At 30.3% G+C, this 23,617-nt stretch overlaps 1 protein-coding gene across 3 annotated transcripts in view; it reads left to right on the top strand.

Annotated features, from left to right (window-relative positions):
• Positions 1 to 23,617, top strand: part of LOC130663316 (lachesin-like) — a 250,729-nt gene that overhangs the window by 8,476 nt on the left and 218,636 nt on the right. Inside the window, exons 1-2 of one of the 3 annotated variants that reach the window (XM_057462463.1) lie at positions 15,461 to 15,656; positions 16,074 to 16,329. The exons of the other annotated variants lie outside the window; for them this stretch is intronic. The gene's annotated coding sequence lies outside the window, so the exon portion shown is untranslated. Of the gene's footprint in view, positions 1 to 15,460; positions 15,657 to 16,073; positions 16,330 to 23,617 lie in introns of those variants that run through there. 3 annotated transcript variants of the gene reach the window in all.

Here is a 23,617-nt window from a genome sequence, read left to right on the forward strand (position 1 = left end):
ATAATTAAGCGTTACTTTGAATTTTTTTTGATAAACTTTTTCAAAAATCAATTATCAGTTGAAAAATATTAGTGACGTTTGTTTAATGATAAAAACTATTAAAAATTTTTTTTCTTCTTTTGTATTCAATAAACATGTAAAATATAATTTTTCGTCATGTAAATTACTTAAAAAAAAATTCAACTTAATCAAATTCGTTTAAAATCCAGAATTTTTTTTTTTTTACCTTTTTTAGGGGGTACCCCACTTTGCCCGCAGAAATGAAAAATTTTTTCTTTCAATGGTAACTGAAAATTTCTTCTACTTACTTTGAATATCATTAAAAAAAGAAGATTCAGCGTATTTGAGTCCTCGAAAACTTGGTATTTCCTCAAGTACCCCCTTTTGCCCCTCCCTCCTCTATTTGAGCGTTCGTTTGAATTTTTTTTTGTTAAACTTTTTCAAAAATCAATTGTCAGTTGAAAAATATTAATGACTTTTGTTTAATGTTAAAAACTATTAAAAATTTGTTTTTCTTCTTTTGTATCCAATAATCACGTAAAATATAATTTTTCTTCATGTAAATTACTTAAAAAAAAATTTAACTTAATCAAATTCAATTAAAATGCAGAAATTTTTTTTTTTTTACTTTTTTTGGGGAATACCCCCTTTTGCCCGCAAAAATGAAAAATTTTTTTTATTTACTTTGAATATCATTGAAAAAAAAGATTTAGTGTATTTGAGTCCTCGAAAATTTGGTATTTCCTTAAGTGCCCTGTTTTGCGCCTCTCTCCCCTAATACATTTTTTTTTCTAATTTCTATACGTGGATTTTTTTTACACCGATTTAACACCGCCTGCACCGGTGTTATTTGGTTTTAACACCATTCTTTTTAAAGTGTCATTTATCACCTCTTTTTAACATTTATTATAAATAATAAATTAAACAATGCTTTGCTAATTACTAGGAGATACTTTTCAATAAATATTTACTGACAGATAATAATACTCAATAAATAAATAACATTTTGACAAGTTGTGTCATCGCCAGGCTAGAATATATTAACCGATTAATTGCTATTAATTATAATTGATTGATTAATTGGTTTACTATTTAACTGAAGTATCAGCTAATAATAAAATAATAATTATAATAATATTATTATATATTTAAATTACAATATTGGAAAAGTATGAATGACGATAGGATTGGAAAGTCCAATGTAACGTTTTCTCATCGTAACTTTTATATATATAATAGGGGTAGGAAATCTTATTAAAGAAAGTTTAATGGATTTGCTCATCATTTTGCGACGAAAGAGTAGAGTAGTATCCATATAATAATAATAATAATAGTAATGGTAATGGTAATGGCATAAGTACTCTTTCTGTTCATTTTCTTATTCTGTTCTTCTTTAACTTAAAACTCGATAAAACCACGTGGAATAATCGCGTGATGGACGATGAGTAACCATTATGATTACTGATTAGTTATTTTTATTACAAGTAATGACTACGTTAACCAGCTAACTTTGTTATTATATATATAACAATATTAAGTTGGAGCAAAAAGTAGATTTATATGTTTGTTAAAAATTTTTTTTCTATTTTTTTCTACGGGTTGTTTATGTTCTTGTGACTGAGACAGAAGAGGTGCATTACTATTATACGGTAGAGATGCATATTGTTGTTTGTAACATTACAATATCCTGAGGCGTAAAAAATGAGAGTTGGTATCAGTAGTATGAGAGTGTGAGTGTGTACATAAAGATAGAGAGGAAGGGAAATGCGGACTGCCGGCGAGCATAGAGAGATTGAAGGTACGGGGGTTGTACTGAGCTGAGAGATGAGGTATATATATATTTGTATATATATGTGAGTGTAGTATGGATGGCGACGCGTGCGAGATGAGTAATGAAACGGTCACCCTGCATCACCAGAGTTTCTCTTGGTACACTATCTTGCTCTCTCATTTTTTTACTATTTTTTTTTTCCTTCAGTTCTTTTTCCTTTTAATCCCAGGGGGATGAAAAGAAAACATAGGGTGTGAAAAGAGGATCAGTGCACGATGCTATCTGTGAATAGGTTTGTATTTAATGTGTGTGACTAAAATAATAAAAACAAAAAATATAAATATTGTTTGAGTGTATTCGGTTGTTTATAGACAAATATATACGTCATGCGTAAAAAAATATGTACATATATATGATTATCGTTTATTTGCATTATAACATAAATAATGGAAGTGTTTTTCATTTTGAATAATTTTTTTTTTATTCGAGTTTAACTCAATGAAACTGATAGAATTTTAAACAGATTTAATATTTATGGTAACAAAACAAACGGAATTAAATTTGTAATTTTTTAGTTTAAATAGATATTTACGCAGACGGTCTTACAATTCGTTTTTTTTTCTCTTGTCGAATTTATCAGAAGAAATATTCATTTATTTATGAATTTTTACACCGAGAAAAATTTATGGTAACCGCTCCTAGTACGTTTATGAAATATCATCCCATACCGTTATGGTAATAATTACATGGAATTATGGGATATAGGCTCATACTTTCTGGGAAAATTTCCCATAAGTATGGGAACAATCCCCATCATTATGGTAACAGTTCCCATATCGCATGTGAAAGAATTATGGTAATCGTTCCTATTATACTATGGTAAACGTTACTATAATATTATGGTAATGGTTACCATATATTATGGTAATGATAACCATATATCATGGTAATGGTAACTATATATATGGTAATGGTTACCATAATGTTATAGTACACTGTAAAAAGAGCGGTGTTAAAAATGGACTCATTTTAACTCCGCCCGGTGTAAAAATGAAATTACACCGGTGTAGGAGGAGTAATTCACCGGTGTTAAAGATACCGGTGTTAAAGCAGGGTAACCGGTGTAAAAGCGGAGTAAAACCGGTGTAAAAGCTGGGTAATCGGTGTAAAAGCGGGGAAACTGCGTCCGATTGGAGTATTAACTTTAAAGATTATAAAACACAAAAAATTTCAGTTCTTTATGAAAATTAATAAAAAATATCATTTATTAACAAGTATAGTGATCGAGTAAGTAAAAATATTCACAAAGTAAAATATTTTAACACCGGTAAAGAATATCTACACCGGCAGCGGCGTTATTTTAACACCGGTCTAGAATATTTACACCGGCAGCGGTGCTATTCTAACATCGGAAAATTTTTTTAACACCGGTACAGAATATTTACACCGGCGGCGGCGTTATTTTCACACCGCTTTTGGGGGTAAATTTAACACCGCTAATTTTAACACCTACACCGCTTGGACTTACTCCGGTGATTTTTTACAGTGTAATGGTTCCTATAATATTATGGTAATGATAATGATAACTACAATATATGGGTGTCGTTCCTATAATTAACATTTCAAAAAAACCGGTTACCATGCATTATGGGAACCGTTCCCATAAAATATTGTAATTGTTACCATAAATTTCTCTCCGTGTAATTACAAAAAAAGGATTTCTTGGCGCAAAAAATTTTTACCCTTCCTAAGAAAATTTTTACTTGTCTTAAGAAATTTTTCGAATTATAAATTGAAAACGAAAATTTTCTTGGGACGAGACAAAATTCTTGCGCAAAGAAATCCTTTGTTTCTGAGCATGAATCGGCTGCGAAGTAGAATATTTTCAGAAAGAAAATTTTTATGATACCATGATTTATTGGAGTTTTTTTTTTTAATCGAAAATAAGTAAGACCGTATTTCGTACGTTCTTTCGTTTTATTTTAACATGAGCGTTCGGTGTTCTTTTGATTTTTCCTGATAATATAAATTATTTAAAATAACAAAGTGAGACATAAAAAATAATATGAAATCAGTTGAACTGAAAAGTGAAAGGTTGTTTTCAAGCAAAGTCTAGACTAGACTGGTACTAATCCGAATGGTTGTAGTAGGGTAGGAATATCGGACCGATGAGAATCACGAGTCTAGTATCAGGAGGTTTGAAATGGAGAATAGATTCAGTAGAGAAGCCTCTCGCGAATCCGATGCAATTTTGAATCTTGTGTGTCGAGGGTCCAATTCAAGGAAAGAAGCGAATTTCAATCTGGGCAAAGCGCCGCGCCATTCCACCGCACGATTACCGATATAGGTATATCCACATCAGTTGGGAAAGTGCAGCAGCATCCGTAAATTGAGATACGGGAGAAGAGAATATAGAATATATGAAAGGAGCGTGAATATATATAGATGAAGTCAAACGGACAACTAGAACCTAAAACGCGAATTTCGATTATTCGATCGTGGCTTCTATGAGTCGATGAGCATTTCTCGTCGTGCACATCACTCGTGTACTGCATCACGCAAAGTCTACACGATGTTCAATTGCATTCGATACTATTCTCTGTTCCTCTATATCTTCTTCTCTTTTCGTATGTATAAATCCTACAAGCGTGTATCGATTGCCAACGAGAATTTCGCTAACGTCATGAACGTTCTCTGCTCAATTTCCCGCACTGACTCCTCGTTACTGCGCATTCGATATTCCATTTATAGCTGTATAAATCTTCATAGTCTGTTGTGCAGGTGGACACTTATTCTACTTGGCTTATTGTATATGCTTAAGAAATTTTATTCTATACTCTCATTATTGTCATCAACATATTTCATTTTTCAAAATATTCTGACGTTTAATAATATTGATACAATGCAACAGTTTAATTTTTTTTTATTCGTATTGCGTCTATAGAAATCCTGTGAGATATTTTGAGCTGTGAATTTTTGATATTAATTATGAAAGAAAAAAAAAAATTAATTGCTTTAATTATCGAATCAAAATTTTACTGAAAAAATTTTTGTACATAAGACGTAAAGTCACATGTTTTATTTAGCATAAAAATAAATGAATTTTTCGTAACTTTGCTCAATATTTCAATTTTTAAATGTCCATTTTTAAATTTATTTTCGGACTTTTTAAATTTCCGTCTCAATAAATAAAATGAAAATTCACATGACGTCAAATCTCTAATTGCATCTTAAATAAATATTTTACTTGTCAAAATATTTTCCTCTAAAAAAAAATCTGAAAACCGCCTGACCCTGCGGACCAGCCCCAAAACTTCCCGCTGTTTTCGAGCTCGGGGAGGTCGGAAACATTATTACTTATAAATTTTTTAGCTCTTCAAGGTCAACGAGCTTAAAAATTTGTTAGGCCGATAAAACATTCACTGAAAAATTATAATTTTTGTCCGACGATATCTTTGGATGGAATGAACCGATTTAAACGTTCTTTGTGGCAATCGAAAGGGCTCAACAAGACTTGAAACTGATTACATTTTGAGGCGAATCGGACAAGTGGTTAATAAGTTATACGCAAAAAACCAAAAAAAAAAAAATTTTTAATTTTTATTCTTCGTATAACTCGTAAACTACCCGTACGCAAAAAATGTATATCCGGGATATATTCGGGCAAATCTGAATATATGTCGCATATATGAGACATATATTTAATTTTGCCCGTATATATCCCGGATGTATACTTTTTGCGTACGGGTACATGACCGATCTACCCCAAAATCTAATCAATTCTAAGTTTTGGTGAGCCCTTTCGATTGCCACCAATTACGTTCAAATCGGTTCATTCGCTCCACAGATATCGTCGGACAAAAAAAGTTTACACACACACACACACACACACGGACGTCCGCCTGGGAATAGTCAGAATAGCTTCCTAGGACCTTAAAACGTCGAGATCTAATGAAAACTCGATTTTCGAAAATCGGACCAAAACCAATAACTTCACTTTTTTTGAAAACTTGCAATTTTTTGGCGGGAAGTTAAAAAAACAGAGTTTAAAATCATCAAGGTTGTAATAATTTGTTTATTATTTTTGTTGAGATTTAAATTAAAGTTGTTGTTAGTGAATGAATTGCAGAGAGTATACAATAATAGCCGTGAGTATATCGGTGTCAGCTATCCAATCTTCGCTGACCGTGTGTTAGTAATACAAGTGCTTAAACCAACAAGATGTTAATTCATCGCCTCGTAGCTCTATCACCTACGATAAAGGAAGGAAGTAATTAGATGCGTTGTTGCAGGGCTTCACCTTTGAACTCTCGGGACCTTGTATCAGGGTTCGTGTGTTCTGCCTACTTGCATCCATATACATTCTCATCAACACGCTTAACACATCCACCAATACTGAGACTACATGTGCATATATACATAGACACTGCATACAATATACAGTATATAGATATGTATGTATATTTAGCGGTGGCCCGTGGTATCCCTGCTCTCTTGGTGCATCAAAACACACGCATCACACGTGATACATTCTGTCATATATGAGTTTCGTGATATACAAACACGCAGCACACAACAAAGGCTTTGGTGTTCAATCTTTCTCTCCTATATATGCATATATATTATATATAAACTGTTTGACAACAACAACAAGTTGACAATAAACAAAATCACGCGAGCGTCACGGTGTCTATTGGCATCCTCTTGAGTTAATTAACTCTTCGCTTGACTGCTGCTGCTGCTCCCGCAACTCTCTCATTGTAATATTTTCGAAACAATTTCAATTTTAAAACCGGAAAACTTTAAACCACTTACTTTTTATATACACGTCGTTTACATGTAATTAAGCTTTAAAACTTTTACCGTCCGCTGTTTTTAAATCTAATTAATTCCTTTGATTAAAACTTTTTTTTGCTAATTTTATCTTTTATTTCAAATATCCAATAGGATACTTTCCGAGTAATAAGTTGGATTAAAATTTTATTTACCATTAGTAATTTAATTTCGGTAAATGATTAAGGAATTGATTGTTGTAATTGTTTTTTTTTTATTTTATTTTTATTTAAATCGCACGAAGTGATAGCACATGAGAAATTGGTTTGTGGAGTAGACCACGTAAGTACGTGCAACAAAACCGTAAGGAGAAAATGAAGGTGGGCAACTCAGTTGGTTTGTAAGCGTGCAAAATCACTAGGTATAGAAATTATCGTAGTCAGTACGTGGCAGATTCGTGAGTATGATAATAACGTATTTCACGAATAGAAGCGCGAGAAAATGTTTCAAATAAATGAATAACGAGAAGAAAACATCCAACAGTGTCTAGTATATATTTATGTGTATAAAATATTAAAATATATGAATTTATAGGCGTATATAAACTATATATATTTTTATATAAAAAGTTGTTACAATAAAAGTAAATAGTACTAAAGGGCTGACTGTTAATACTAGTATAGTACATGTATCGTTGGCCATAGGATTGGAGTGAACGTAGAGGTCGAACGTGTTTCTCGTTTAAGTGAAGCAATTATCCAAGCTATCTATTACGTACACCTCCGTCAGCAACTGCCGTAGCCTTTTAGTTTTGAAAAGTCCATTAACGCCATGGCATCTCATGTCTTCTCCCTCTTCTTCTTTTATCAACTCTTATATTCGTACTCTTACTTATTATCTTTTTTTTTTCTTTCAATTTTACTTATGTCTTCTATTCGAATCAAATACATTTGCGGTATGTTTCAACGTTTTATCTAATTTACTGGATGATACTAGATATAGGGGAGGGAGGGGTAAAACCGGGTACTTAAAGAAACACTAAAATTTTGGGTACTCAAATACGTAAAATTTTTTTTTTTTTAATCATAATCAAAGGGAAAAGAAAAAAATTTTCATTTTTGGCGGGAAAAATAGGATACTTCCTAAAAAAGATGAAAAAAAATGTTCTGGGAATTAAATAAAGTTGATTAAATTAAATTTTCTTCTAAGAAATTTACGTAGAGAAAAATTATATTTCACATAATTATTGGATGCAAAGGAAGAAAAAATTTTTTTAATAATTTTTGTCATAAAACTCAATTTTTGAAAAAGTTTAACAAAAAAAAAAATTCAAAATAATGCTAAATTAGGGTAGAAGTACCGTTTTTGATCACTTTAGGGCCAGTTTTGGCCACTTAGATATTTTAAATAAAATAATTTCTAAAATATGCAATGACATAATTTATTTTTCAAATGTGTTCAAAAATACTTCTATCACTCTATTACAATAAAAATTTTTTTAAATTCTTTTTCATGATACCAGCATCGAAACTTGAAGTTCCAGTGTCTCTACATCCCGTCGAAACAAGCTTATTTCAAGCCGATGCTGCAAACAACTGCTAGCGAATTTGTAATTCAAAAATATCTTCATACAGCGGGCAGAAGCATGCGTATTTCTTCCCTTGGGAAGAAACAATTGTTTCTGCCTGGTGTCAGTTATATTTAATGTTCATTTGCAGCCTTATTACTCTAACTTGTTTACTTATCACTTCAGTTTACTCATTTCATTTTTTAAGCGACAGTTTTAATTAACCAAATAAAGTTAATAGAAAATGAGTGAAAATAATATTTTTGTCTTATTTACTATTTAATAAGTAATCGACTTGAAATTAACTTGTTTCTTACTAGCTGCTGACACTGAATCTTGAAGTTCCGATGCAGGTAATCATGAAAAATATAGTGTGCGATTCAGGATGAAATGCGATTTCAGACTGCGGGTGATGTCACCCTAGTCTGAAATCGTCTCGTTTCATCCCTTGTCACACAATATACTATTTCATTAATTAAAATAAAGTTTTAAATGTAAAAAAATAAATCAGTGGCCACAAACGGTACTTCTACCCTATATTTACAAAAGTAATTCTGGAATTTTTCAAAATTATTTTAAAAAACAAACTTTTTTTATAGAATTTTTAGTTCTGGGCTACTTCGTTTCGCCATTACAAAAAACCATTACATTTTTTCTATAATATATCACATAAATTTATTTATTTTCACTATCTCGATAATTATCAACGGTAAAATATTTTTTTTTGACAAATTTAATAAGTGTGTAAGTACGATATGGAGTTAATGTTTGGTTAAAACGTTATCGCTTTAATATTGCACACACAGGCGTGAAGTATAATGTCATCACGCATGCGATAGTATGTAAAAAGGCAGAAAGAGAGCGAGAGAGAGAGAGAGAATGGTATAGATAGTGTATTGCAGTAGGGCGCGACGATAAACGCGTGAATAATTCGCGATCGCCAGGGTCATTATTGGTCGGATGTGCGGCACTGGTGGTTATCGGTGCTACTGGACAGATGAGCTAAAATATCCCTGTGTTCTCACGCGGATACATGAATTAATTACTGTACTATACGAGTACAAAAGCAACCTAGAAGCTACTCTATATACATTGTGATCAGTCGGGAATTAGCGTTATTAATTTTTAATTTACTAAAAATGTCATCAATATCATATTTACATTATTACCCATTCTAGTGATGAATAATTTCTTTTTACGAAAGAAAAAAAATGGCTCAAAGTCTTGACGATATTCTCATAGGCCATAATTAACACATGAGTGACATAGAATAGATTAATTATTAATTAGCGTGTACACCATTACTCCTGTTCGATCAATATTTCATTGGCAAATATTATCATCAATTTAATAAAAAAGTCGTTAAATGTCAATTAATAAAATACAAGTGTTCCATATTTTTTATGTATGCTGTAAAAAATGCGGTGTTAAAATGAACTCATACTGGTGTAGTGATGTTAAAACGGTGTACATACGGAATAAATTAACTTCAGTCGGAGTATGAGGGTGTGTAAGTTGAAGTGTTCAAATTCTACAATACAGAATAATAATAATAATAATTTTGTATAATGTTTTGCATCGCGCATGGTCACTTTGTTGTTATTATATTTTTTGCATAGATGACCTTCAATTTTTTAGTCTGGATTCGAGTCTTGGACTAAATTACCATTATTTTTTCTCAGTTCCTTTCTATTATAACATTGGATTCACTCACAATAATTATGTTTTGTTAAAATTACGAAATTATCGTTAATTGAGATACAAATAATTTCATCAGCTATAAAATAAGCAATGTCACATGAGTAAACGGAACAACTTCCATAAATTCGTGATCACTTATAAATTCAAATATTATAATTATTTTTATTGTAACTCTGATGTTTTTAATACGGTTATAACCCTGATCACAATATCTAGTCTCAATCTAGTTTCATCGAACCCAAGTAAGCCTCAATCCAGCCTCACTGAGTAAAAAAAGCATTTTGAGCCTCAAATGATGTTCAAAAAGCTTTAGTGAGCCTCACATGATTCTCAAAAATCCTCAAGAACACGAAAAGATTGAAACCCAGATGGTTACGGTTCTGCACCCGACTCATTACGGTGCTGAAAAAAAATGCTCGGTTGAAGTGCAGCACCACGCTGATTACTGTGCGGAACCTGACTGAGTCGTGTACACATATCACTTTTCGTGTTCTTGAGGATCTTTGAGAATCATGTGAGGCTCATTGAAGCTTTTTGAACATCATTTGAGGCTTAAAATGCTTTCTTTACTCAGTGAGGCTCGATTGAGGCTTACTTAAGTATGATGACGCTAGATTGAGGCTAGATATTGTGACCCGGGGACTGATTTATAAATGATACATTAATCATTGACAACTTGTAAAGAGACTTAAATCATAAAAGTCTTTCTCATATATTATACAATAACATTAACGTGTTATTTAGGACACAATTATTCTGAATCCCTTCATAAAATAGTAAACCTGTTGTATCATTAATTTTTCAAACAATAAAAAATTTTAATGTATTTTTCAATATGGACATAATAACAACAAACAAACCGACACATCTCTATTCAAAAAGGATTTGTCAATATTAATAAATATGCTTACAATTTATCTTCGTCTGCTTATAATGTTAGAAGCTACAACTTTGTACTAGAATAACTTAGTTCTCTTCATAAAGTTTTTGCAACTAATTATTAAAGCAGGATATTATATACATTTAAGTTTAATTAGTTTCGAAAACAGCCTTTTGCCTTTATTGTTTTAAAAATATTTTTACTTTCAAATTATTTATTATTTTTTATGGTATCATTTACTTTAATCCGTTGTATTCACATTTTTATGCTAAGCCGTTGGGCGGTAACGGACCAATCCGAGAAGAGAAGACATAAAATAAGATAAAGGGAGATTTCAAGCTTTAGGGCTGTAGTTTAAAAATAACTATTGTGTTAATAATATCAGGGTGACCACATTGTGCGTCATCTATTAAATTGTAATTTATAAGAACATCAATCCATATAAACATATAAATTTTAATATTAAAATTTTTCAGTAACTTAAGATCACACTGTGAAAATCGGGAGTGTATCTGGAGTAATTACGGATTTTATTTCAATCCGAATTGACTCCATTACTCAGAAAAAATCAATCTGCATACATGGTGAGAAATGCATGGCGTTCAACCCCATGCTGGTATGGTCTCGAGACAGATACTAAAATAGTTTGTGAAATATTCCAAGACAGTATTGTAATGAGTCCCAGAAGTATGGCATTATTTACTATACTGTATGGTACTGGAGCTATTGTATTGCTCACACGTATGCATAGCAGGCACGGCGAAACAGCACGGCCCTGAGACCCATACTACAATGCCGAGGGCACAATGCTACTAGTTTTTCCCGCCATAATTTTTGGCGTGTCAATCAATGTATACTATCGTAGTACCACCAAAACTATATAGATGTCGTTAGACTAGGTTTATCGGCCAGAAGCATTGTGGATACGGCAACGCAGTATGGGCTCGACGGCCATACTGACATTGCGGCGTCCGCGACAAGTATCGCCAATGTTACTATTCCCGCAATGGCTAAATCATCTATGCATGCAATTTTACAACCTATAAAAATCTTCGATACCATACAGTATGGCGTTCACGCCCATACTGGCATAGTGATATCCGCAAAATATTTCTTACCGTGTACGGAGTAAATATGGATTTGGTTTTTCCAGTGGAATGATCAGGATTTCATTTAAATCTGCATTCACTCTGATTTGGACTTTTAATATTAAAATAATCTTCGCTTCTGAGTGATTTTTACTCCAAGGGAATTAAATAAATATATAGTCATCCGCTCCGCATTCACTGAGAGTTTAATTCACGTTCACTACGCAAATTTATTACAGTGTAATTATTTTTAAAGTATCGATTTTGTTTGCTCTCTTAACATGAATTAGTGAAAATAAGTGAATATTCACTATTTTGAAGTGCAAATCGATCCGCTAATTCCAAAAAGTGGTTCAGTTGGCACTCCGAATTAGTGAATATTCACTCATTTCACTTATTCATGTTTAGAAAGTGAGTTTTTGAATTTAATATTTTGAGTGATGATGGATACTCGATTGATGGTTGAGGTAATTTGAAGCATGATTGTCATATGTCATGATGTTTATCAATATTCGGTAACAAATTAACGGTCACGAAAAGTTCAGATTAGGCAGACAAATTAATAAATTCTAATATAGGTCAATAATAAAAAAAGTAATAGTATTTTTTTTTTAGAATCTCTCGAGATATATATGAGGGATTTGGATAAAAAGTACTATAAAATTTTGAAACTCTGTCTAATAGTTTGTCTAGGGGCTCATGAGAATTTTATCAGTAAGCCGAACTTGTGTATGAAGTTTATTTTAATTGAGCTAATTTGTACCTAAAGTTTTTATGTTAACAAAAACTACTGCACTTTTATTCATGAATAAAAAATAAGTCTTATTAAACAGATAATGACATTTATTACTAAAAATAGTTAATTATGTAAACCGGTGAGACAACTGAAAATTTTTAATGTTTTTTAATTTTACAATAATGAAGGAATAAAGTACTAAAAAATTGAGTTTAAATCACAGCTATTTTAGATCTGTAATTACGTAAAAAAAACATAAAAATAGACTGTGACGAAAAACCTGAAAATTTTAGATTGAAGTTATAAAATAGCAATACGTAACCGGTCTCTAATATAATTTGAACTTATTAATGTTTTATATAAACTATTTTCATTAGACTGTTCTATATAAATTATCAGTTTGTTCTAGTAAAGATAAAAAAAACTGCTCTATTTACACTGATTCAATAATTTATAAATTATTTTATTTTTATCTTTTCAAATTTGCAATCTCTTATTGTCGATTAGACACAATTGACCACTCATTGCTTCTAAAATAAATTAATGTATAAAAATTTCATTAAGATGATTTATTAAACGAAATTAAAAAATTCATCATAATTTCGATTGATTTCACACAGAAATAAAAAAATTTCTTGGCGCAAGAAAAATTTTGCATCATGAAATGAAAACAAAAATTTCCTTAGGCCTAGAAAAAATTTCTCAACGCAAGAATTTTTTTCTCACCCAAGAAAATTTTCATTTTCAATTCACAATGCAAAAAATTTCTCAGGGCAAGTACAGTAGGGCTTCGTTATAAGATCTCGGGGCTGTAGGGGAAAAAATTCTTAGAATTGACGTACCCCCACTATTGTGCTCAACCGCATTTGTGTCCAAACTTCGCTATAAGACTATCGCCGTTTTGCGTTTTATTTATGTATTTGGTTCAACTCTACTCTATTATACAGTGAATCTATTTTATATATAATCATGAATAAACAGAATTTTATCGTTTTTTTCTATTAATTAGTTTAGTAATACCACAAAATTTTGAGTATTCTTTATGAAAATACATTATTTAATCTACAATCTTTACGTATGTACATTTTATCTCGATTTTAGTCGTACTGGTCGTTCATCGTTGGTCTTATAGCGAGGTTTCGGCGCTAGACTTTTATTGAGTTGTTGGTGGGGGACGCGTTCCGAGCAAGTTTTAACAAATTGAGGGGAAGAGTCTTATAACGCTTAGTCTTATAACGAGGTTCTGCTGTAAAAGTTTTCTTGGGGTGAGTAAAAATATTTTCCGCCAAGAAATCCTTTTTTTCTGTGCAATGGATCTCGACACTGATAAAAAAAATATTTTTATTGAACATAAATAGAAGTGTTTAAATTGAATCGGTATTATATCGAACGTAATGGAAGTAGTTGTATAATAATTATCGAGGATAAAATGCCGAGAGATTTGTCGAGTTTAAAGGTCGGAACACGTGACTCAAAAGGTGTATTTGAAATGTTGGCTCGAGTCCACTGGCACATAAGATGCGGTGGCTTTGGTAGGCATGTCAGGTTTCTCAGACAGGAGTGTAGAGCTAGAGCTACCACCTACTCTATACTCTCTTCTATACTCAACTCTCCTACCACACCTTATACTCTCTACCTTGTATTATATCACCCCAGAAAGCACACGAGTGTATATAACTTCCTCTTACTCCTACCCCTACTACCCCTTTATATATATATACATACAAAGCTATGCTACTTGGCTTTAGGTGTACACTCACTTTGAATCCTAATTCGCGTTATTAGCTTTACTAACTATCGCAACTCCAACCTAGGTCAATGTAAGACGAAGCTCATGAGATGTTGCGTAAATCTAACCCTTGTTTCTTAAACTTTATTTATATATGTATATGCATATACATATACATATATATATATACTTACATTTACATACATACACATTTACTTACTTGCTTACGTAAGATAAAATTTGACTGTTAATTTACTGTTCTTATATTTTATTCATCACCAAACATTTTGTTGTTTAATTTATTAGTTTCTATAATTGTTGTTGTTTTTCTTGATATTATTAGCAATGTAATTTTATATGCATGTGGAAATATAATAGTTTTGTATTACAGACAGCAAACAATGTAAATTTTATGCGGCAACTAAATTTCATTTAAAATATGTAGGTTAATACATACATAGTTTACATGGAATATTTTGAGAAAATCTAAATTATATTGGGATGTTTCTAGTTTAAATAATTATTTACTAAATATCGAAATTTGAAATTGCAGAGTAGAACAAAATATTTATTGAGAGATAGTAAATTTATAAATTATAATTTATGTTAGTGTCGATGAGAAATTGTGATATTTATGAGTGATAAGTGATAATAATATAAAATTTAATATATAATATATGTATGTGTAAATAACAGTGAGAAATGAAAGTTAAGGGAGGAAGAGAAGAAGGTGGAGGCGGGTAACGGTAGGGCGGGAAGAGAAGCAAAGGATCGTTGAGAATCAAGGATATATTCTGGTTCTCGGTGGGTGTGGGTGTGGGTGTGGGATGCCGGCAGAGCAGTTTTCCGGAGGTATCAAAGCCACCCTTCAGCCCCTTCCGCACCTGGAAGTCCTTGTCCTCGCGCGAAACTCTCGTCCTCATGCTCTCGACTAAAATTTCGTTTCTTTTTCATTTATCCTTTTTCATCTTTCCCAGCTACAATATTTGTCGGGCCTTTTCAGTCTTTCTCTTTCATCCTCACGTATCTCCCTACTTACTTGCGCTTTTCTGTCCCCACTCTTACTTCTGAATCCAAGTACCACCACGGGGTAGTCCTTCCTATCCAGTACGCCGGCACTTTATTGCGCGAGCGCCGGCATCCGCGCGCGTGTCCAGATTCGCACGATAGCGTACGTTACTTGTGTCAGGATAGTAGTCGCGAGAGTAAGCTAGACAAGGAAAGGGAAAGAGTGATAGAGTGAGTAAGTGTCTCGTATCGGGACTTGGTTAAACCCGTATCGCGAAACTACCAGTCTGCCGCGACGAGTCTTCGTGTTAACTGTTGTCTCTTGTCAAAATCATCATCTGATTAATTTCACGCTCGATTTATTATTACTCGTGTCGTGTTATTGTGACACTGTGCTTTTAACGTAATCATTTTTTTTTTTATTCGAAAAATTAATTTTTTTTAATTAAAAAATTTTATTTTATTAAAAAAAAATACTCATCCATAAATAAATAAAAACAATTTTTTTTTAATATATATTTTAATTGGAATTTTTATCTCGTCATTTATTTATTGAAAAAAAAATTTCCATTCAATCGTTCGCTGGTAACATGAATGCAAATGTTCGTTATAGAAAATAATATTACAGATTAAATAAATATTTAAATTAAATTTAAATTAATTAAAATTTTTTTTTTAATATAATAGTGACCACTCGAATTACTTTTTAATCAATAAAATATTTATATCAGTATAAAATTATAATAATAATTATTTACTTAATTAACTTTTGTTAATTATTATTTTAAACAAATATTTGATTTTTGTTTTGTTGATGTAGGCTGAGTTTAATTATGGAGCATTATTGACAGTGAATGAGAAGTTTGATTAATTTATATAATGTGGAGTGATCTAGTATATCTATAGTAAATGCAAATAATTAGTAAAATGTTATTGACTCACGCGAGTTGACTGAAGCCCACGTGGATGTTATAAGTGATTAAAACAAGTCTAAGTGAATTAATTGAACAATTGGAATTCACAAATAATTGCTGGGTAAATCGATGAGCCCTTATTACTCGGGTTATCTTTTACGAGTAAGTAATTGTTTCATTCATCATTTTTTTTTATCAATTAACGAGTCAAAAAAAAGTTCAATAACTTACGAGGTGGGGAATCGATGTACTTTTTCATTCATTATTAATTTCATTGCCGAGATTTATCGATAGTGCTGATTCAATTTAACGTGTACAATAAGTTTTAAATATTTAATACATCGTAGACATATATTTTACTATCGAATATTAAATTTTATTATCGTATCCAATAACAAGATTTTGTGAATTACTTCCAATATCGTTTTATATTTTATATTTATAACTTTATTTATTTACTTTTTTTTTATTCGCCAATCACACGATTTTGTTTCCTATCTTCTTAATTTTGTTTCCTTTTATACTTTTTCCGTTACATTACATTTCGTTCAGAAATAACCGTGACTATTTTGATGGTCGACAAAACCCTAGTTTTTTTAACAGAAAAAAAGAGAAAAGAAACGCTGAGCTTTACGGCTTATCTATCTTGGTAGAAATGTGCGAGATTTTATAGGTGTAACGTGTGGGGGTGCACTAACCTGTGAACAAAAAAAAGTTAGGTCGCTGATGTTTCACACTTATCAAACGATCTCTTGTTTATAGCCGAGTGTCAACGATTATTTTCCGGTTTTCTCATTGCCTTGAATCACTTCATAAAAATAAATAAATAAATCTATATATATTTATAACGATAAAATTTAACGAATCGGTTTTCATCCAATTTTGGGTATTTTATTATTGTAACACATTTCGAGTTTCAGTGGTCTATAAAAAAAAATAAATAAATAAATATATAAATAAATATAAAACCAGCGTACAAAAGTGCTCTATCTCAGCTGGGATTTTATACATTTAGACGTATATAATAGCTTCAATCTACTGTCATCTATAAATTTTATTGTTCCGTTAAAACAATGGCTCTAGTTTTTATATAACGAAATTAACAATTTAACTACACTCCTGTTTATTTACAATTTCTTTTATGTATAATTTATTTTATTTTATACTTGATACAAATTTATTACATTTAAATACTTTTTTTTATATTTATCCTTCGAATTTAATACACGGAAAAAACAGAATATTAAAAATGAATAAATAATAGTAAAAAGTGGAATCTGTTATCAATAATTAGTACTGCACGGAAAAAATGATTGACAATGATTGTAGTTCAACTTCTAGTTATTTATGTTATGTTCAGTAACTAATGTCGTTTCAATCAGTAAAATTATGATTTTAATGTTTAAACTGCTATAAGTAACAGTTAATCGTTGAAATATACTGCTTGACTATTTACAATTACTACTAAAACCTTAAAAAACTACAAGACACTTGTCAAAAAAATGCATCTGTTATTAATTTCTTACGTTCTACTCCATAATATTTACTAACATTCGGTCTAGGCGCGCTGTTGATAAGAATCTGAGTATTATTTACTAATATTTTGTTTCCGTGTAGTATGTACTTAATGCAAATTGTAATTTTTACAATTTTTTCGAATTTTTCCAGCTTTAGAGGGTGAATAGACTAAATAAATTAAGATGCGAATTGAAGACATCAAAAGATATAAAATTTTATCTGAATTGGACCAGAAAAAGTTTTTTTATCATGAAAACTATATTTTTTCGGAATTTTCGAGAGTTTCTCATTTTAAAAATTTTTCTATGTTTATTTGAATAGTAATAAATATAAATAATAGCCATTTTGTAATATATAATGATCCTGGTTTGATATTAGTATCGAATATACTAATTTTAAGTCAAAAATAAACTACAAACTATTGAAATTTTGAGCATCATTTTTTTCCGTGTATATTTATAAATATATATATAAATAAGTATAAAAAACAATTTGTACTCCAGTTGATATTTTTTTTTAATATTCTGCCGAATATTTTTTTTCGTTTTATTTAAAATTTTTGATGCACAATTCGCCGGATATTTGTGACGATTTTTCGCTGCCAATTATTATTCTTTTTTATCAATATTTTCCGCTTATGTTTTTTCGTTCTAATATTACCTTTATTTACTATTGTTATTATTATTATTTTTTTATATGTATATATTTTCTCATTCAATTCACTATCGATGCTCTCCGATGTTTTTATGGCTTTTAAAATGAATATAGTCGAAAATAGAATATGTAGGTCGTGGCAATACATTGAATTCTATCGTGTCAGCATACGCTACTCTCTCGAGACTCATCACGATGTGTATTTGATGACAGCGTCAAGTACATGTTAGATACACGTAATAATTTTTACTAGCTTATATTTTCTCTCTTTGAGGATTTATATTGACATATTTTTTCATATCTCATATTAATTATAATTTTTTTTTTTTAATTTACCCTCTTAAGTTTATTTTTATCTTCATTTAATATCGACGTTACTACTAGTACGGTAAAATAAAAGTCACAGTACATATTTATTTAATGAGTAAAATATTACTTACAATAATTAACAACAAAATAACTCTTTTTTTTCAAACTCAATAACATACGAGTACTTATATGAAAAATATTTTTTTTCCCACAATATACTCACACTGTAAAAAGTTGGGGGTGAATATGGATTTTATTTCGATTCGAATTCACTTCGTCACGGAATTATGGAGTTTTGAATAAAAAATGTCCCGCATATAAAGTAAAAAGGGAATTTTTTCTCAGTGGACTGTTTCGGAGTGATGTAGGTTTTATTTTAATCCACATCCACTCCGATCTAGAGTTTTCATGTTGACATAAATTTTCATTCGGAGTAAATTTTACTCGATAAGAATTAAATAAATAAAAATCATCCGCTCCGTATTTACTCCAGATTTACACTGAAAAAAATTTTTTAGACCCAGTGTAGTGGTAATGCTCGTTTTAATCTCCCGACTTAACATCCCCGATAGAATATCCCCGACGAAATATCGTACGGACAAAATATCCCCCGACAAAATATCTTTCGATATAATTTTCACAATTTTCCTGAAAAACAATCATCCAAATTACTTGTGAATAGGACATATAAAAATTTAAATTTTTTTTGGGGACATAATATCTGCGACAAAATATCTTTCGATGTAATTCTCACAAATTCCATGAAAAACAAGCACCCAAATTAGTTGTGAACAATACAAATAAAACATTTAAATAAAAAAGAGAAATTTTTCTCATAGGATATTTTGCCGGGGATATTATGTCCGGAGATATTTTGTCGAGGGATCTATTGTCGAGGATATTTTGTCGGGGGATGAAACGCGCGGAATCGGTGTAGTGTAAATGTCTCGGTAAAAAAATTACATCGAATTCGGTGTAAAAATTTAGGCGGTGTGAATTTAAAATTTTTACACTGCCAAAGGTGTAAATGTGTAATTTATGATAATTACGCGTTAAGAAAATTAATTATAAAAATATTTGAATGTTAAAAATACTATTTAATATCTAAATAAAATTAATGTAGTTACTGATTAAGTATATTTAAAAATATTCAATAATCGTTTGTTGCTCATTAATCAAAATTGCAACGAGTAACACGGAATGGTGTAAAAAAAAGTAGATTACACCGTGTTAAAATTACACGGATGGAAAATTTACACCGAGAAAATTTTACACCGTTATTTCACACTACACGGCCACGTTAAGTTCTCTGGGTCCATTTTCATACCGAAATTTTTCACAGTGTCATCCGCTTCCACTCCGTTAATTTTTGATATTGCACATAGTAAAAAATATCCTTTAATCGGTCACCGAAAAAATTGTACGCTACAGGTAATGCCAGTCTAACAGACCGCTATTGGAAGTACCTACACTTAGTTTCTTGACTTTTGAGAAAGGGAACTATCTATTTACATGAATAAAACCATATCTTCATGAAAAATACATGATTAAATGATATTGTAAACTTTATTTATTTTGAAACTTGACATTAATTAATATTTTAACACAAATATATTAAAAAAAGTTCTATTGATTTTGAATTTGATTGGCGTCTGTCAGACTGGGGTTACCGTTTAAAGGATATTATGTATCTGAGTTTAAAACGGGCTGTGTTCAATTTTTGGGGTTGATTATTTCGTGTTAATCAACACACTTCACTGTCAGGTGAAAATTTTTAATCGATTTTCAGTTCATTAAAAATATGATATAAAATAATTTTTGCTACTTGATATCACAATAAAAATTTCGACATAATTGTCATCAATTGTGTAGTTTTTTTCTACTTCATATTAAATTAAAAAATTATCATGTATTTTTAATGTAAAAAGTACGTTATGAGTGATTGTAAATAATTAAATTTCAAATAGCGGTGTATTTTATTGCGTGACTTGATTTAAACTCAGCTGTTAGCTGTCTAGTAGATGTCGAGATGGCTATATACCAGAGATGTCATGTGTCTGATATATACATAGTTTTAAAAAAATTCGCTTATTATTCATTTTTTATTATCAATAATTGAATACATAACAAATAATTTAAACATCACTCTGATTTTTTTTACAGAGACAGTTTAAATAAATTCAAATAATAATGAGCGATATCTACAGCTGATACTTTATTTTTAAATATTTTCCCGCGGCGCTAATCCCTTTTAGTAGAAGTAAAATAAAATTCTAATTTTTCTTTACATACATTATTTACACACGAAAATTTCAAATTCTATATTTTATAAAAAAAAAAAATTAAATCGTGATTATAAACTTATTATTCAGGATTCTCATATTAAAAATTTACATTCATATTATTTTTATCCACCCAAATTTTTTTTCACATTTTTATTTGAAATATAAAAATTTTGAATCCCCGCCCACTTTAATCCTGATTTTTTTTTTTTTAAAGGCAAAAATTCATTTTGGTCATTAAGACATTCGCTGAATAGAAACTAGTGTCCATGAGTCACCATTATGAAAATTTTTTTTTGTTAGAGCCTCAACTTTTTGTTCTCCATTATATTTTTTTCTGCCATTATTCATAATCTTCGTTTACTTCAATCATTTTTACAGTAATATTTTTTTTTTCACTCAACTTTCGAGTTAATTAAAAGTTTTCTTAGCAGTTCATTGTGTGAAAAAAAATGTCATGCTTATTAACAATAAGCAAAAGAAGTAAATGTCAAAGATGTTTAAATAGCATAAATATAAAAATGTATTATTTTCATTTCAATAAAAAATCCTATTATCATTTACATATTCCGTTGCTCTATATTATATTTTTCTTTTGTGAGCTAGTTATAAAAACCCGAATATGCATCAATGATACGTTAGACTAAACGAAAGCAAAAAAGAAAAGTAAAAGATGATGAAAAATTTTCCATATGGAGTTTTGAATCGTTGAATAATATTTCAAACTATGACAGAAATGAACTCTTTTAAAAATATAACCTCAGTTATATGAAAAGAATAATAAATGTAAGATTCTTAAAAAAAAGTGATAAAAAATTTTCGTAACCGCGATTTTATTATTTCATATGTATAAATATAAATTATGTGCATCCATATATGTATTTATAAAATTTATTATTCTTTATGACTCTTGAGTCTACTATTTACTTTAGCACATTTTCATAAATTATTTTCTTTATTTCAAATTTTCATATTTTCTCTAAACTGACTCATCTTTTTATTTATGATTGATTGATGGCCGACAGAAAGAATCATAAAAAAAAAGTAGAACTATATCATAAAAAAAAAAGAAACAAAAAAAAATAGCAATCGTGAAATTACGAGCCGTTGGTCCGTAACCACGTGGATCTGCATGCATGCATTATTCAAATCTCATTTCGAAAAGCCACTTTCACAAAATTGAACATCCAACGTCAACTTATTACACACATTTTTTAACATATACATTTTATTTTACTCGCAAGCTCAGCTGGTTTTTTACTCGACACAACTGGGAGTAGTCGATGATGATTAGTAACTGAGTATGACGTTGAAAGCTAAGTTTATTCTTAGACATATTTGTAGACATAGTCATTTAAAATCTACCATAGCTCGTCTAATTTAATTAATTCCATTATTAACTTTTATCTCTCCATTTCTGTTCAGGGCAGAATATTTTAATTAAAGTATTTTTATTCATTTTGTATTATGGCGCTGCAAGTAATTACCAATTTTTCTCTTCTCTAAAATATTTTAAAAATAATTTTTAAATTAATATAGAAAGGAAGAGGAGAAAAAATTCAGCTTATTAAAGTGTTACAATTTTGCCCGACTTTATTTTAATTTTTTTAAACCACACGAAAAAAGTAGCAATTAAAAAAACATATTTCTACTCAATTATCGAGCTACACTGAAAAAAATAATCGCTAGCTGCTAGCGATTTTTTTCTTTAGCAGCTAGCGATTTTTAATCGTTAGCTGCAAGCGATTATTTCGCTAGCTGCTAGCGATTTTTTCTTTAGCAGCTAGCGATTAAAAATCGCTTGCTGGAAGCGATTATTTCGCTAGCTGCTAGCGATTTTTTCTTTAGCAGCTAGCGATTAAAAATCGCTTGCTGGAAGCGATTATTTCGCTAGCTGCTAGCGATTTTTTCTTTAGCAGGTAGCGATTAAAAATCGCTTGCTGGAAGCGATTTTTTCTTTGGCAGGGAGCGATTAAAAATACTGTTTTTATCATTGAAATAAATATATAAATATACATATTCATATATATTTATACATATATATAAATATATATATATATATTTATATTTATATATATTTATATATATATATATATATATGTATATATATATATATTTATATTTATATATATATATGAATATATAAATATATATATATATATATATATATATATATATATATATATATTATATATTTATATATATGTATAAATATATATGAATATGTATATTTATAGATTTATTTCAATGATAAAAACAGTATTTTTAATGGCTCCCTGCCAAAGAAAAAATCGCTTCCAGCAAGCGATTTTTAATCGCTACCTGCTAAAGAAAAAATCGCTACCTGCTAGCGAATAAATCGCTTCCAGCAAGCGATTTTTAATCGCTATCTGCTAAAGAAAAAATCGCTTCCAGCAAGCGATTTTTAATCGCTAGCTGCTAAAGAAAAAATCGCTTCCAGCTAGCGAAATAATCGCTTCCAGCAAGCGATTTTTAATCGCTAGCTGCTAAAGAAAAAATCGCTAGCAGCTAGCGAAATAATCGCTTGCAGCTAACGATTAAAAATCGCTAGCTGCTAAAGAAAAAATCGCTAGCCGCTAGCGAAATAATCGCTTGCAGCTAACGATTAAAAATCGCTAGCTGCTATAGAAAAAAATCGCTTGCAGCTAGCGATTATTTTTTTCAGT

This window comes from Microplitis mediator, chromosome 2, assembly GCF_029852145.1.
Source record: "Microplitis mediator isolate UGA2020A chromosome 2, iyMicMedi2.1, whole genome shotgun sequence".
NCBI classification, from domain to species: Eukaryota; Metazoa; Arthropoda; class Insecta; order Hymenoptera; family Braconidae; genus Microplitis; species Microplitis mediator.